This window comes from Schistocerca nitens, chromosome 1 (assembly GCF_023898315.1).
Source record: "Schistocerca nitens isolate TAMUIC-IGC-003100 chromosome 1, iqSchNite1.1, whole genome shotgun sequence".
NCBI lineage: Eukaryota > Metazoa > Arthropoda > Insecta > Orthoptera > Acrididae > Schistocerca > Schistocerca nitens.
In genome coordinates, this window is record NC_064614.1 from 92,528,011 (window position 1) to 92,543,483 (window position 15,473).

Below are 15,473 nucleotides of genomic sequence, written 5' to 3' on the forward strand. Positions count from 1 at the left end.
TAATTGCGTAAACATGTGTCACTGATGTAGTAAAAAAACATGTATATCTCTCAGTTAAATGATCAAATAGCTGTGTAATTTATGTGTTAGAGAAATATGGTACCGATGTGTAAAGTTGTATAAGCAAATACCATATTAGCTAGGGCTCCTTGTGCTTGCCAAACACATGGTACACAAAGTAAGCGTGTACCCCCCTGAGGATTAATGTAATTATACCCTCAGGTGTTACAGATTACAGCAGTGGAATGAAATGTATCACGGAAAACCTTTGTATCATTGTACTCCAAATATCTTTAAAAATAAATATTTTAAGTACAAAATTAATTACTCAAATACGTGTACTGTAGCGCTAAACTGTGCGTCATGTTGTAAGATAATCTCTGTGGAAGTCTCGTAGTTATCGTCCTCCGAAAGCTAAGTTCTGCAGAAGTCAATGTACTTACCTCATGATAAACAAAAGTGAAATGCTTTGCGTATAGATATCTTAGTTATTATGCTTATTGGCGTCATGAAGAAAGTACTGTACAGTAACGTGTTGTTGTGCCACGAAAAAGGCTGTCTCATTGTTGCTATGCCACAAAAGTTACTACTAAAACATGTTTTACTTTCTTGAATAATGCGGAAAAACTGTGCAGATATGAAACAGAAACACCGCAAAAGCAACATTGTAAATTGTCACTCATTAGTAGCGTCGTGATAAAACCGTGTAGGTGTCACATAAACTAACCACTGTGTCGTCTGGTATCTCACAGAAAGTACTTTAAATCCAGAATGTATTTTCAAGTAAACCAAAATGTTGCATTAAAATTTCATTAGCAGTGCCAATATATGTTCTAAATATGTAAGCCTTATAGTCGTTACGTAATCGTGCAACTAACAAGCAAGAATGTACACACACAATAGCACTGTGACGTCTGTTCACAATAACAACGCATTCGCAATTTCTCTTTAAAAATGTTCCCTAGGTTCTAGACTGGATATTTAACTTCAAACATTGTTGCATGTTAACAGTTTCTTAAGTCTGACAAAGCATACTAGAAATGTGAAGTGAAAAGTTTTATGGCAAAGACAAAGTTAAAAAGCAGATTATCTCTCAATAAATGGTTTTACATGTGAAATGTGGTGTAAACCTTTACTCTTCCTAGTACGCAGAGTTTCAACTTCAACGCAATTATCATGTAGTATACGTCGGATTCTGTATGGTCCATTGTAAACTAGAAAGAATTTGTGACTCAAGTGTTTCTTCTTATGTGACAATGAATTAGCTTTAATGAGACCTTTCTGACCAATATATAATTTCTTTGCATTTGCTTTACCGTGTAGTTTTCTCCTTTTGTCTGCTGCAGATTTTATATTTTTAATAGCCAAATCAATTATGTCTTTGTGTCGAAGTTTACGTGTATTCAGGAAAGGTACAAGCTCTCTGATTCTGTTCGGTGGTTTTTCATTCTTCAGTACAAGAGTAGGTAGTAAAGCAGTGGAGTCATGAGGCATTTCATTCAGCACGTTTTGAAATAAGTGTAAATATCTGTCCCAATGCTGATGCTTTCTGTGACAATAAAGTCTGCAAAGCTTATTTATTTCTTTCATAATCCGTTCGGAGGGGTTACAATGTGGTGAGTACAATGAAATAAAAACAGGTTTGATTTTATGGTTGCGAAGCATGCGTGACCAAACAGCAGATCTGAATTGCGGTCCATTATCTGAAATGACTTTAGCAACGTGGCCAACTTCACGTCAGAAATTTTTAACAAAGGCGTTGGATACAGATCGTCCAGTGGCTTTACGTAACGGAGTGAAAGAAACAAATTTGGAAGTAAGTTCAACAGCGACTAGAACGTACGAAAATCCATTCGATGTTCTGACAAGGGGTCCCAATAGATCAACTGCAGCAAATTCTTTTAATTTAGAAGGAATGATAGGAAACAACGGAGCACGATGTGAGATAGTAGATGGTTTCGCCTTTTGACAAAGTTTACAAATAGACAGGACTCTTCGAATTCTCTTTTCCATATTGTTAAAATAACAAGTCGTTCGAAGAATATGATAACATTTTCGTGGACCAGAATGTGCGTAGCTGAAATGAATGTACCAAATGAGCTTATTAACGAAATTATCAGGAATGCAAAGTACCCATAGCTTGTCATCAACAGTGCAGCGTTTGAAGAGTATGTTGGTTCTAACCAGGTAATAATGCCGAATCTGTGTGTGTGTCTTTCCATGCCATTTGCTCTTTATATCTTTCCAAATCGGATCTTTATCTTGTTCATGAGCAATGTCCTTTAAAGATGTGGTGATGAAGTTTTCAAAGGCGACTTTCTGAATGTAAAGAATACTGAAATTTTTCTCGAGGTTGCCTTCTGTGTTACTTTTCTCAAGCCCAGCCGGTGCGCGTGACAGTGCGTCCGCAACAATGTTCTCCTTGCCGGGAATGTAGACTATTGTGAAGCGGAATTCTTGCAGAAACATTGCCCAACGTTTTAACCTGTCATGATTTAATTTTGAAGACATAAGAAATTGTAATGCACGATGATCACTGTATACTTTTACGTGCTTACCAGAAAGAAAGAAACGGAATTTGTTAAATGCCCAAACGATAGCTAAAGCTTCTAATTCAGTAACGGAATAATTTTTTTCAGATTTTGTTAGCACTCGGCTAGCAAAAGCAATGGTTTTCTGAACAGTAGTGTCATTTTCTATGGCTTCTTGAAATAAATGGGCACCAAGACCGACTTAAGAAGAATCCGTGCTAAGGCAGAAATCTTGTGACAGATCTGGATGAGCTAGTATTGGCGCGTTAAATAACGCTTCTTTCAAAGAATTGAATTCCAACTGTGCGTGTTCGTCCCAGTTCCAAATAGTATTTTTTCCAGTGAGAGAACAAAGTTTTGGTGTAACTAGAATTTGCATATTCAGAAAACGACAGTAAAAATTTACAAGACCTAGAAAACTGCTGACTTGTTTTTTTCGTGGATGGAACTGGAATGGCTCTTACTGCTTCTAACTTTTCAGGATCCGGCTGAATGCCTTCAGAAGAAATAATAAGTCCCAAAAACCTCACCTTTGACCTACCGAATTCAGACTTTTCCAAGTTAACTGTAATTCCAGATTCTGCAAAAATACGTAACAGACTGTTGAGGATGCGATTATGTTGTTCCCATGAAGCTTCCGCTATTAGAATATCGTCCACATATAAGGTGATGTGACGTTTTAAGAACTCAGGTAATATGGAATTTAGCCCGCGAATGAATGCTGCCGAAGAAATGTTCAAACCAAAAGGAAGTTTCCGAAACTGATAACAAACGCCGAAACAAAGGAAAGCTGTGTATTTTCTACATTCTGGATGAAGTTCGATCTGATAAAAGCTGGATCTGAGATCAATAGAAGACAACACTTTTACGCCATTAAAATTTTGAAGAAGTTCTTCCAACGTTTGCGGCCTGTCTGTTTCAGGAATGATGATAGTATTGATTTGTCTCGAATCTAAGACAAGCCTGATCGATCAATTTTTCTTCTCGACAACATGTAATGGATTGTTGTATGAGCATACTGCAGGCTCAATAATGCCCTCATTAAGCATAGATTGTATTTCTGTTCTAACACGGTCCCTATAATGTGCTGGAATTACGTATGGTCTAACACAAAATTTAGTATGCTCACGAACACGAAATTGGTATTGAAATCCCTTGATTGTTCCTGTTTTGTGAGTAAAAACTGTGGAATGTGCTGGTAAAATCTCAAAAAGGTCCTGCCTATCAATGTCATTACAGTTCTCAATTGTTTGAATTTTATTTTGAATTAACTCATTAGTATCAAATATGTCGTCGATATCATCCCTGCCAGTACTTGCAGAGTGATTGTTAGTGTCTAGTTCCGTAGAAAACTCCGAACTTTTGTCTAACAGAAGGTAAAGCCGATTAATTTCCTCGTCATGGTTTGAGAGCCAATCTTCAAATTTCAAAGCTATTGACTTACCTTCTTTCTCTAAACTTATTTCAGCATCGTGAAAGTTTAAGATTGCTTTATATTCATTCAAAAAGTCTACTCCCAATAGAATTTCCGTCGACAATAATGGAACAATAAGAAAGCTCATAGAGAAGCTGTGGCTTTGACAAAAGAATTCTAAGTTGGTTTGTTGGCGTACATCTACACTTTTTCCAAAGATTGCACCTTGTAATTTAATCTTACGTAACGGAAGTGTGGGGCAATCGTTCGATTTGTTACATTTGCTAAAGGCTGTTTCACTAATTACTGAAATGGGACTGCCAGAGTCAAGTACTGCCGTAAATTTTATGTCATTTACTGTAATGTGAATCACATGATATGCAATGTTGTTATGTTTTACGTCGTGTTCCTGGAGTAAGATGTCCCTAATGTCTTCCATTTTTACGTAATTACTAGCTACGGCAGCTGCGTCGTCAGTTTCATACGTACGTTTCGTGGCTGCCAGCGGTATGAGTCATTGCCTATTGTCTCTTCGTTGGCGCGCGTCGTTATTGGGATTTGGAGACCTAACTTCTACAAATTCACCTCCTCGAGAGGGCCCTGCTCTGTTTGAATCCCGCCAGTTCAATTCAGGCCTGTCGTTACGATCATATCGTCTGTCGTCATGTCGGTAGTTCCTGTAGTTTCTTTCTTGTCGGTTAAGTGGTGAAGATTTCTCCCTGAATTATCACTGCACGGTGGACCGTTGCGTCTGAAGTTATTCTGTCTCACGTGATAATAATAGTTCTGGTTGCCATATTGTCTGTTTCTATGATTGTCTCTGTCATAGTCATTACCGTGGAGAGGTGATCTTTCCCTGTAATTATTACTACTCTGCCAATGGTTGTCATACGGGTGTTGTCTGTTTTGGTCACGATATGTGTTGTGAGAATAGCCTTGTCGTGTCCAGTTATTATTTCTTTCATCGCGGAATTGTGACAGATGTGACCTGTAATTGTTGTGTTCCTGTTTTCGCGTTCCGCGATTGTCAGTGTCAATTTCCAGTTCTTGTAACAGTCCCTGAAAAGCTTCAATGTCGTCTTTGCAACGTCCTGCTAAAATAATATGTCGTAAATGTTCAGGCAATTTGAGTAAGCAAATGCGGATGAGTTCTGAAGGTCTGTATGGGTTTGAAAGATACTGATTCTTATGCAACATGTCTTCAAAATATTTGACAAGACTTGAAAATTCAGATTGTTCAAAGTGTTTCATCATCATGATGCTATGTTTTACTCGGTCTTGTGTAGCTTGAGACCAATATGCTGAGAGGAAGGCATGGTAAAATTCTCCTTCACTGTGACAATCGTGAATGACCGATCGCATTCTTACAGCTGGTTCATTCTCTAAGTAGCCACACATAAATTCTAATCTGTGTTCTAATGACCAGTTGGGAGGAAAACAATGAGAGAATTGATGGAGCCATGCTCGTGGATGAATGTCGTTGCCAGAATTCTTAAATGTTTTGAATTTACGTGTAGTAATGAACAGTTTATAGTCAAAATCATCATGTCGGCGAGTCGCATATCGGTCATTGTTAGGTCGTGTCGGCCGTTCCATCTCAAAATTCGGTGCTCATTGCCAATTTCTTTCATAACTTCCGAAATGGCCTGTGTTATTATTTTGCGGCTTTTCCGTATTTCTAAGTCCCTCTTCCCATGTTGGAGGGCGAGTGTCCTCTGAAATTTGTAATTTTTGTATTACTTGTGCCAACTGACCTTGTACTTCCCGGATTTCTCTTTTGTACTGTATATTGATTTGATTTTGATTGAATTTCCTAATTTGTTCGCACTCTTCTGTGTCATTAAAGACTACCGGTTTTGTGTCATTCAGATTATCATCTACCTTCGTAGATAAATTAGTGAACTGATCCGAAAGTTCGGCTACTTTCTCCGATAGTGTACTTATTTCCTCAGTGTGTTTTTCTGAACCAAGTTTCAGAGTATCTACTGTGTCCTTTAAGTTTTCCTGAGTTTTTGCAAGTTGCGTAACCTAATCGGTAGATGCAAGTGAGTCAAATTTAGCTTTCAAGGTCTCATGATTTTCATGAACAATAGTTTGCAGTTCTGTTATGGCTGCTTCGTGATTCTGTAATGCATTTTCATGCCGCGAAAAAATAGGTTGAAAATGCTCACAAATATGTGTTTTTACGTCATTACAGGCTTTTTGACATTTCGATTCAATGTTGTGTAACTCAGTAGTTAAATCTTCACGTGTTTGTTCAAGAGTTTGTTCCAATGAGTCTAACTTTTGAAGCTGTTGCTGTGTTTGTCTCTGATTTTGTTCCATCGTGTCTAACTTTTGAAGATTTTGTTCCATTGTGTCTAACTTTTGAAGATTTTGTTCAATTATGTCTAACTTTTGAAGATTTTGTTCCAGTATGTCTAACTTTTGAAGCTTTTGTCCCATTTGTTGCATTAACTGTAATAACAATGCACTGGTGTCTGAAACATGTTCCTCAGTGCTTTTCGGCAGTGAATTTGCACCAGCAACATTCACATTTTGACAAGCGGACAATGTGTCTTGACTCATTTGAGAAAACAGTGAGAACCCAAAACCTGAGTCTACAGTATTTGCAATACTGTGTTCTGACATTCCCGATTCCTGAGGCGAGCTGTTGCCGACCGATCGATCGATAATGCTTCCCTGTTCACTACCTGTTTCACTGTCTACACCATTATTTGACGCCCGCTCCATTTCCCTATCCACAGTTACCAAATGACTACTTTGAATGTCTGTTAATTCACTACACAGTGGTGCTGGCAAGCTACGCTCGTCGTCACTATTATTTCTCAGTTTACTTTGGAGCCTAGTGTTACGTTTTTCACACGCCATTATTGTCACAATATTTCACACGATAACACAGAAAAGCACAATTTGAAGAGCAAAAATAAGAGAACACATTAACATAACACTGAAAATAATATCTAGTTAATTGCAGCTGCGAAATACTTGGTGCAAATCTACATGCATACCACAACTGTTTTACTGTACAACAATGAAAGACTGCAACTACAAAGGAGATTTTTTCTACAATTACGTGCTAGCAATAAACAAAAGCTACACTAATTACAAGAAAAAATCAGAAGATTCCAGTGAGGTATCCTGGCAGGGTTGCCATATGAAACATCCCCTTATTAACAATTATACAAGACTGTGCATAAACTGACACACAATATTTTTAGCGCAACGCAATCTGACTTTCAAAATTCCCTACAAAAGAATGGCCCTGACTAACATTAAACTATACCTTTCACAAATCACTTACCTCACAAAAATCTTGGTTACTCGAACTACTGCAATACAGCGAGCGCCACTACTGCCAGCTAAATAAAAGATTCAAACTACTGAAGGCACTAACTACTGATAGGCATAGTTAGCAAATGAAAGATTTTAATAGAGAACAAACAATGTATTTACCTTAATAATGTTGAAAACTCATAATATACATAACAGATCATTGTATATCTTACAAATTTCCAAACTCCGTCATCTCTCTCCCCACATCCACCACTGCTGGCGGCTCACCTCCAACTGCGCAACGCTATGCGCTGTTCACATCCAGCTGCCGCTGCCCAACACTACAATGGCAGACAACAATGCAAACTAGGCACAGACTGCACACAGAACAGCCAGTGATTTTCATACAGAGGTGGCGTTACCAATACAAAAACCTAAACAGCCTACTTACAATGTAGCAAAGACATCAAGGTTCGATGAGGACGACCGTGGAGCAACTCAGCCGGCGAGCGACCATCTCTGGGCTGAGAGCGATACGAGGACAAAAAGAGCAATAACGCGTCCTCCCGAGAATGCGACTCCTTCAATTTCAACATCTGTGACTTGAAAGTCCGGACCAATCGTTCAGCGGCACCATTTGACTGAGGCGAAAACGGCGCCGATGTCAGATGTTGACTACCATTGGCCTTGCAGAATGACTGAAATTCTGCGGACATGAATTGTGGGCCATTGTCGGAAACAATAGTCTGTGCAAAAAATGGCAGATAACGCTTGGATGGTGGCAGATGACGTCGTGGAAGACATTCGGACAACAATAGGAAAATTACTGAATGAATCTACCAGAACCAACCATCGAGCATTCCAGAATGGACCAGCAAAAGCTATGTGTAAGCGTTGCCAAGGGGAAGTGGCTTTTGGCCATGCAAAGAATTTCCGCGGTGGTGCGGATTGTTGTTCGGCACACGCCATGCAAGAAGAGCACATATTCGTAATCGCAGCATCGATTCCGAACCAAGTACAGTGCTGACGAGCAAGTTGTTTCGTTCTCACTATACCCCAATGTCCTTGGTGGAGAAGCCGTAAGACAGAGGACTGTAACGAACGTGGGACCACGACCCTGGACTGATCATTATCAGAACGCAACAGCAAAACACCACGTCGTACAAAAAGTCTCTCCTTGTGAGCAAACAATCGGCGAACCAACGGATCTTCGATCCGCGACTTTGACAAGGGCCATTGAGTAGCAACGAAACGCAGAACGGTAGCAAGGGCAGGGTCAGCAGCTGTGGCTGTAGCTACACGACGAAAATCAATCGGAAACGATTCGACCACGTCATCGGTTTCCGCATCAATGAACATGCAAGCAAGTTCGGAAGAATCGAATGCTCTATCCTCAGCAACAGGCAAACGGGACAACGCATCGGCGTTTCCGTGCTTAGCAGTGGACCGATACAAGATATCGTAGCGGTACTGCGAGAGGAAAATAGACCAGCGAATGAATTTCTGCGCTGTACGTGGAGGTACAGGCTTGTTCGGATGAAAAAGTGACGTCAAAGGTTTGTGGTCTGTGACGATGGTAAAGTGACGACCATACAAGAAATCATGAAACTTTGTAACACCAAATACGAGAGCCAAAGCTTCTTTCTCTATCTGTGAATAATTTCTTCGCGCAGACGAGAGCAATTTGGACGCAAAGGCAATAGGGCGATCATGCGATCCATCTTTGTGCGCAAGCACAGCACCGATCCCGAAATCCGATGCATCTATCATCAACAAAAGGGGTTTCTGGGGATCGAATGGCGTAAGGCAAGTATTTGAAAGCAACGCCGATTTCAACTGGCGAAAGGCGCGTTCGCATTCCGTCGTCCAGACGAACGGAACACCTTTACGGCGTAAGCGATGAAGCGGAGCTGAAATGGAAGAGGCGTGGCGCACATATCTGTTATAGTAATTTATTGTTCCCAGCACACTCTGTAGCTGCTTCAAATTCTGCAGCGAAGGCAAGTCCTGTACGGCACGGAGGTGCTCTGGACTGGGATGTATTCCTTGGGCATTGAGTACATGGCCCAGATATGGTAAGTCCCGAGCAAAAAACACACATTTGTCCTTCCGCAAGCGAAGACCATTTTGACGCAAGACCTGAAATAACGTCCTGAGATTGGTTAAATGTTCTTCTTCCGTCTTGCCGGAGATCACAATATCGTCCAGATAGTTTGCTGCAGTAGGGACCGACGCACAAACAGTTTGCATATATTGCTGAAACAATGCAGGGGCGGATGCACACCCGAATGGTAGTCTTTTGAATCGATACAAACCAAGATGCGTGTTAACCACCAAAATCGCGCTGGGATTCTTCGTCCACCGGTATTTGCAAGTACGCATCTGCTAGGTCCAACTTCGAAAAATATTGACCCGGGCACGTTTGCCAAAAAGATCTTCCGGGCAGGGTAAAGGAAAAGTTGCAATCACTAGTTGTGGATTCACTGTTGCCTTGAAGTCCACACAAAGTCTCAGTTTTCCGGAAGGTTTTGGCAAAATGACTAAGGGTGATGCCCAGAGAGAAGCCTGCACACGTTCAATCACACCTTGTGACTCCAAATCGTGTAATGTTCTGGCGACCTCATCACGCAATGCGTGGGGAACATTGCGCGCTCGGAATAATTTCGGTTGCGCGTGTACTTTCAGTTCCAAATGGGCTTCATAGTTCTTAGCGCAACCAAGGCCCGGTGCAAAAATGTCTGAAAATTCTTCACATAGACGAGAAACACTGGCTGAAGGCACAGTCTGGTTCACTGATAGGACCTGATTTACTATAGACAAGTTAAACAACTGAAATAAATCTAAACCATACAAGTTCACTGCAGAAGAAGAATGAAGAACATAAAATGACACAAGTTTTGTTTGTCCCTTGTATGTTGCAAGAAGGCTGCACTGTCCTAACACAGGGATAGCTTGTCCTGAATAACTATTTAACTTAACATCTGCGGCATGCAACGGAGGTTTGCCCAGCTGTTTGTACGTGTCGTGATTGATCAATGAAACTGCAGCTCCGGTATCGAGCTGGAATGGTAGCATTTTGCCATGAATGTCCAAGTCTACATAAAGTTTATTGTCCTGTTGACGACAAGAGCGACTGTCTCGTGCAACGTGAACGTCTGGTACAGAAGCACTTGCGACATGACGGGATTTCCGTCGATGTCGACGCACACCATTTGTGGGACGAACACTGTCATTGTTAGAGAGAGTGGCACTGGGCGGAGTGGAATGAACTACATGAATGTCCATGGGCAAAGGTTCACGAGCCTGAGTATTCTTGGTTCGATTCCGATTCCGGCGCGAAGCAAAGGGCCTGGAATGGTTGTGAGTGTCCGATCTGAGCTTTTTCTGGCAAACACTTTGAACATGGCCTTTTTTATTACAGAAAAAGCAAATAGCTTGGCGTGACGAGCAATTCTCACGCGCATGTCTAGTAGCACACCGCGGGCATGATTTTAGCACTGCATTTGCTTGCTTGCGCGGCATCTGCGCAGACAGGCGCGAGGGCTGTTTACTGTTCCGTGCAGCGCGCCCGGTGGGCCGGTTAATGTGACACATGGCTGGCGAAGTTTCAAATGATTCCTGAGCAAAGTCAAGTGTGTCCTGTCGATCCAATATGTCCATCACCTGTTGAAGGGAGGGATTGACTAGTTTCAAAATCTGTTCCCTTATACGAACATCAGAAACGTTCTGTGCTATTGCATCACATACCATAGTATCTGAATAAGGGAGGCCACATTCACACTCAAAAGCACAATCCCTAGTAAGGCCTTGCAAAGTTGCAACCCACTCACGATTAGTTTGACCGGCCGTAAGTTTTGTACGAAAGAACGTATACCGTTTGGCAACTACATTGACTGAGTCTTTGAAATATGCATCCAATGCAGACAAAATTTCGTCGTAGGACAGAGTTGCTACGTCACGTCGGGGAAATAATTTCACTATCACATGGTACGTCTGGACGCCTACACACAAAAGCAAAAAAGGCTGCCGCTCAATACCTTGAATTCTGTAGGCGGCGAGATGGAATCCAAATTGGCGTGACCACTCCGTCCAGCTTTCCAGTGCCGCGTCAAAAGGACGAAAAGGTGGTGCAACTGCGTGTTGTGGCTGCGGGAGCAGTGGAGCGGCGGCGGCCGCATCGTTTTGCATTGCACGTTGACCCTGGACGAGCTGTCCAAGGGCATCCAATAACGCCTGCGTCTGCTGATTCTGCAAGCGATAAAATTCGGACAGTACATCTGGAGATTGTGGCGAAGCCATGACATAAGTAAAGTAAGCAAGTATAAAGAAGAAGACCGCTTTTACTCTCGTCGCCAAACTGTAGTGACTTGACAAGACAGCCGAGTCACTCGGAGGTAGCCGAAAGGCACGCGTTTAAGCTCACGCAGACTGGCGTGAGGTCTGGAACATGACAGTGTCTTGAGAATGCAAATAAAGTACGAAGATCTTGGAATACTTAACTTTAATCCATAATTGGTGTACATCGCTCTTGACGACACATAAAACAATCTCACTATAAACTGGTAATGGCGCCTTGCTAGGTCGTAGCCAATGACGTAGCTGAAGGCTATGCTAACTATCGTCTCGGCAAATGAGAGCGTATTGGTCAGTGTAGCATCGCTAGCAAAGTCGGCTGTACAACTGGGGCGAGTGCTAGGAAGTCTCTCTAGACCTGCCGTGTGGTGGCGCTCGATCTGCAATCACTGACAGTGGCGACACGCAGGTCCAACGTATACTAATGGACCGCGGCAGATTTAAAGGCTACCACCTAGCAAGTGTGGTGTCTGGCGGTGACACCACAGTAACCATTGCGCCACGTCGGTCGGTCTACATGCAATGGCATGAAGAAAGACATTGAGTTAGTCATCCATCTCTCTCTGTTATTGGTGCCATACTGCCTAAGAAACGGAAAAACATTTTATTTAATCCTACGCTGTGTAACCCCGCCCGAATTGGCCATGAAGGCCCAAGGGCTACCGACCAGCCACCGTGTCCTCCTCACCCACGGGCGTCACTTGATGCGGATATGGTAGGGCTTGTAGTCAGCACACCTCTCTCCCGGCCGTATTTCACTCTACGAGAGTAGAGCTGCTCAGTTTGCCTCACTAGGGCTGAGTGCATCCCGCGTCCCCAGAGCGCTCAGCAGACCAAAGGAGTCATACATTTAAGAATTACTGCATGCCTAAACCGATTGTTTCAATTTTTGTTTTGTATTTGTTTTTGGCGGATGTTAAGAACTATTATATGCAATTAACAACTGCATAAATCATGTAGTTCACCTGATACAAAGTTGTTGTGAAATGTATAAATTAAAACAGCCAGAATTTTATGTTCTTTTACAAACAATAATAAAGAATATTAAATAAATTTACCCTTCACTTAATCCGAACTGTTGTCATTCCTCAGTATTCCAGAAAAATTTAGGTACAGAGCCCATGTAATCTGATACTTCATTTAAAGCGTGACCATCCATTGACATCCCTTTTTACAAAATTGCCTTACTTCAGTACCATTATTAAACAAAACTTATCAGCATTAAAGATATAGGAAAAGGATATCTTGGTGCAAACAAACGATTACAGTAATTGGCAGAGGAAATAGATTTTACTGCTCTTCCAAATAATAAGTGATGTCAATTAACATCCTAAATGCCTAAACTACAAGTACATTCTTTACCTTGTTTTGTAATAGTTCATCGTTACTGAATTTCAGAATGAAATAGAGCTTTAATCTTACAAAGTACTTTGCAGGCAACAACTTTATTTCCCCACAACAGCCCTGAGGAAAACTTGCAACTTCCATTAACTTATTTACAAACGTAGTGCCACACCGATGTTAACGCGTATACCTCTCAAAGTTGCTAGCCACTGCAGTTTCACAGTTAAAAAAAAAAAAAAAAAAAAAAAAAAAAAGATGGGCAGCTCTTCACTGTACATGGTTAAATTGCGAAAAGTACAACCGTCTTTGTAGTTTCGGAAATAGCTGTACTGTTTATCACAGTTATCTAACACCTTGCTAACATGAGTTACGAAGGCAGAACATGTTTCACATTTATGAATTAACAATATTCTCAGACTATTGTCTTATCCCAAGTCTACCGGTTTGATTTCAAAAGGCTGTACTGTGATGCTTGGTACAGCCTTAGCATCTAAAATTGCTTTCCCCCAATTCCTCACATTTGTTCTTGGCTGAAGGGCATGTCATGATCTTACCAAGTGTAGCATTATTAAACGCAGTAGTGAATTGCCTTGAGAAAGGACTGCTACAGAACCCTCCTTTATGGCTAATAGCGGCAAAAATATTATGCACTCCATCTTGGTTTCCCTTGTTCATTGACAGATATTTGTCAGGCCCTACAATGAGCTCATTTACCATCAAATGCAGTGAAGAGAGATTCATTTTCAGCCTTTTTTTTGCATTTGATTCTTCCAGTATGATCTTTACCACAACTGTCAACAAATTTTCACGATTCAGTCCAAGGTTTCATTCTCAATAAAGCTGTCAAATGCTCAAAATTACTTCTGATACCATTTTTCAGAGTTACAGGTCCTCTGAAGTTACCACAGTTAAAAATTTCAAATACAGAGTTTAGTGTTTTGCAAAACTCTACACTGCCATAGGTTGTTGCAAGCATAAGGCTACAAGATACAAGCACCTCAGTAGCAGCTGCTACTGTGTGACTGACCACATGTGCAGAATCATTAACTTTCATTTTTGAGAATGGCGACAACTCAACTGCTTTCTTAGTCATCATAGGCACTAACCTGAAGCTGCATTTACTATCACTCCCAAAGAGCAACTCTATGTCTTTCCAGGAAGCTGTACCAAAGGTCTCATAAGAGAAATAAATCTTTTCTTCCCCAAAAGTCACAAAAGATCTCACTTCACACACATCCAGACATTTCTTTTACTCTATGAAATTTTACCCTTGGTCAGTTACACAGCTTTTAACGTAATACCAACCTCTCTCAACTTATATACTATTGGAAAGAAATATTTTAAGAAATGTTTTACTCAGCACACCAACCGGCACACATTCATTAAAAAGAATCGTAATGGATGTCTAAATTTTGAAAACAAACCATTTATCATTACTACTAGAACAGTGTTGGCAAGTTTTGGTGTTCGTGTGCCACGAAAATCTTCAAATCCAGTGATAACAACTGATTAATCATCATGTGATAAATTCGATATTAATGTCATTTATTCCATTCACATATTTACAAGTTTTTCACTTTGAGAAAAGTGTTTTACATTCTCTTTCAACAAATGAAAAATTTTGTCCTCAATACCACATTTTAGTTTTATACGTTCCACAAACTTTTGTAAAGTTCTCACTGATGGACATGAAAATATTCTGACAAATACACTCCTGGAAATGGAAAAAAGAACACATTGACACCGGTGTGTCAGACCCACCATACTTGCTCCGGACACTGCGAGAGGGCTGTACAAGCAATGATCACACGCACGGCACAGCGGACACACCAGGAACCGCGGTGTTGGCCGTCGATTGGCGGTAGCTGCGCAGCATTTGTGCACCGCCGCCGCCGGCCGCGGTGGTCTCGCGGTTCTAGGCGCGCAGTCCGGAACCGTGCGACTGCTACGGTCGCAGGTTCGAATCCTGCCTCGGGCATGGATGTGTGTGATGTCCTTAGGTTAGTTAGATTTAAGTAGTTCTAAGTTCTAGGGGACTGATAACCACAGCAGTTGAGTCCCATAGTGCTCAGAGCCATTTGAACCATTTTGCACCGCCGCCGTCAGTGTCAGCCAGTTTGCCGTGGCATACGGAGCTCCATCGCAGTCTTTAACACTGGTAGCATGCCGCGACAGCGTGGACGTGAACCGTATGTGCAGTTGACGGACTTTGAGCGAGGGCGTATAGTGGGCATGCGGGAGGCCGGGTGGACGTACCGCCGAATTGCTCAACACGTGGGGCGTGAGGTCTCCACAGTACATCGATGTTGTCGCCAGTGGTCGGCGGAAGGTGCACGTGCCCGTCGACCTGGGACCGGACCGCAGCGACGCACGGATGCACGCCAAGACCGTAGGATCCTACGCAGTGCCGTAGGGGACCGCACCGCCACTTCCCAGCAAATTAGGGACACTGTTCCTCCTGGGGTATCGGCGAGGACCATTCGCAACCGTCTCCATGAAGCTGGGCTACGGTCCCGCACACCGTTAGGCCGTCTTCCGCTCACGCCCCAACATCG